At 46.2% G+C, this 2,560-nt stretch overlaps 1 pseudogene; it reads right to left on the reverse strand.

Annotated features, from left to right (window-relative positions):
• LOC123141245 (tyrosine-sulfated glycopeptide receptor 1-like) lies at nucleotides 1–2,131 on the reverse strand (annotated as a pseudogene).
• Between the last annotated feature and the right edge of the window lie 429 nt (nucleotides 2,132–2,560).

The following is a 2,560-nucleotide window of genomic DNA, read 5'->3' on the forward strand; positions in this document are numbered from 1 at the left end:
TTAGCCAAAATATCTGAATAATACTAACTGGTCATATAGCACCCCTACCCCAAAGAAAAGACCAAATGCAATCGCAAATATGACCTTCATGCTGTATTCTCTTGCGGAGATGATGTACACGGGGGCTTCTTCAACCGAACTGCAACCCCTAATAAGCAGAGAGCCGCACAGCTTCGGGTTCCCGTCAAACCTAAAAGTCGGAAACGTGCTCAGCTGGCCTGTTGTTGGAATAGGTCCTCCTAGGTCGTTGTTAGAAATGTTGAAGTGCGAAAGGAAGTGAAGGTTCTCCAGTGCGGCAGGGATTGCACCAGTGAGATGGTTATTAGACCAATATAGCCCTTGTAGGTTCGTCAGGTTGCAGATTGATTGTGGAATCTCTCCATAAAGGTTGTTGAAACTCAAGTTCAGGTAAAGCAGCGTTTTCAGTTGACCAATCTCTTGGGGGATTGCACCGGTGAGTTTATTCTTACCAAGTCTCAGCACTTTGGGCCAAGCATTGCCCATGCGGTACTGAAGTGATGGGCCCACATAAAAAGTTGGTAGATCAAGGAGGTTTGAGTCCAAATAGATGGCAGCCTTGTCTAATTTTAGCATTGGCATCTCCATCAGGGTGATTGGGATTTTCCCAGCAAGGCTGTTGTTTGATATGTCCAGCAGGAAGAGGTGATTTAGGGAGTTGATCCATCTTGGCATCGGTCCAATGAGTCGATTACTGGCTAATAGTAGTATCTTCAGATTTGTGAGCTTTGATAACCAAGTAGGTATCCTTCCAGTCAACGAACACCAGTCCATCGCAAGAAGTTGAAGATTCTGAAAACCGTCAATGGTTTCATCTTGTGGCATGGCCTCATTCATGAAGTTTGCGCCAATAACTAGGGCGCTGATGTTCGTGCAGCTCTTAAGGGCATGCAAAGCTTTTGTGATATTTGTGAAGGAGTTTCTACTAAGTGATAGGAAGGACAGGTGCTTCAGATTGCCTATTTTTGATGAGATTTCACCAGGGAAATGGTTGTCCGACAGCTGCAGTGCTGTCAAATTGCTGCATGAGTAAATGCTTTCTGGAACCATACCACTGAGATTATTCCTCATGAGATCTAAACTTTTCAGATTCTGTAGGATGGCGAAGTTTACCTTCCCTAGATCTCCGATGAAGTTGTTGAACTTTAGATCAATGATTCTGAGATTTGTACAGTTGCCCAGAGTTGATGGCAGCTCCCCAGACATGTTATTGCTACCCAAATGGAGCTCCTCCAGCCTCTTGAGCAGACCTATCAACAGCGGAATCTTGCCACTGAAGTGATTCCCTCCAAGGTCAAGAGTAGCTAGATTACTGAGTTAGACTATATGTGCTCCATCAAGTTTTCCTTGTAAAGCATTGTTGGGGAAGGAAAGGTACTCCAGCAAGGTAGCGTGGAAGGTTTCAACAGGGAGAATCCCACTTAGGTTGTTGTTGCCAGCCTTGAGCACTTTGAGCTTGGAACAATTACCCAGCGTGTTTGGTATGTCACCACTCAATTGGTTGTAACATAGGTCAAGCAATGCCAAATATGGCGATCCAAGGCAGAGAGAAGGGTATGTTCCCAGTGAAGCTGTTATTGCTAGCGTTGAGTGCGATAAGACTGACCATCAACTTTCATGTGGCTGATGGAAATTGTGAGCTGAACAGGTTGCTTGAGATGTTGAGTACCTGCAGAGGCCGGTCGGTGGCAACCAACGACGGAAGCTTGGGCAGCGGTCCGTTGAGCCGGCTGAAGTTGACATCAAGGACGATGATGCTTCCAGAGAACATGAGCTCCGCTGGAAGACCACCGGAGAATGAGTTGTGCAAGAGGTTAACGCGCAGCAGGTTGGTGAGGTTGGCGAGGAACGGTGAGATGGGCCCCTCAAGTCCTTTAGACTCCACGGAGACCCCAGTGATGGCCCCATCTCCATTGCAGGAGATGCCTTCCCATTCGCAGCAGTCTGTGCCGTTGTTACGCCAGGACGTGGTGAGGCCACCATCACGCGACAGCCCGACGAGGAACTGGAGGAGGTCGTGCTTGTCCTGCTCGGTGCATGGGGTGGCGAGAGAGGCTAAGAAGAGCAGCATGAATAGCTGCAGCACGACCAGAAGAACGGTGAATGAGGACATTGGTTAGTGTTTCTTCCCTGCCTTCTTGTTTTTGCTGTTGCTTGAAGAATGCATGTAGTGCTGGTACTAGCTATCATCTAGCAGTAGATTTATTTGCACATCAGGGCAACTGAACACCATTCATAAGATTCCATATTTCTTGTCATGGGTGCACCTCAGTGCCCGGGGCCACGATCGATCAGTGCACAAAAGACAGTGACACTAGCATAGCAAAGCAACATCCGTACTTACCTATTATAGCTATAATAAAACCCTATAAACTAGTTTATAAAGCTATCACTTAGTTATGGATGGATTAATAGCTACCGATTAGTAAAAAAAATCAAGTAGCAAGAAATCATTCTATTATCTCACTGCCCCAAGTTTCAAGTTTAAGTGTAAATGCCTGAAGAGAGTAAGTTTAATTACTAGTTTAGTCATCTTGCGTGA

The sequence above is a fragment of the Triticum aestivum genome, chromosome 6D (genome assembly GCF_018294505.1).
Source record: "Triticum aestivum cultivar Chinese Spring chromosome 6D, IWGSC CS RefSeq v2.1, whole genome shotgun sequence".
Classification (NCBI taxonomy): domain Eukaryota; kingdom Viridiplantae; phylum Streptophyta; class Magnoliopsida; order Poales; family Poaceae; genus Triticum; species Triticum aestivum.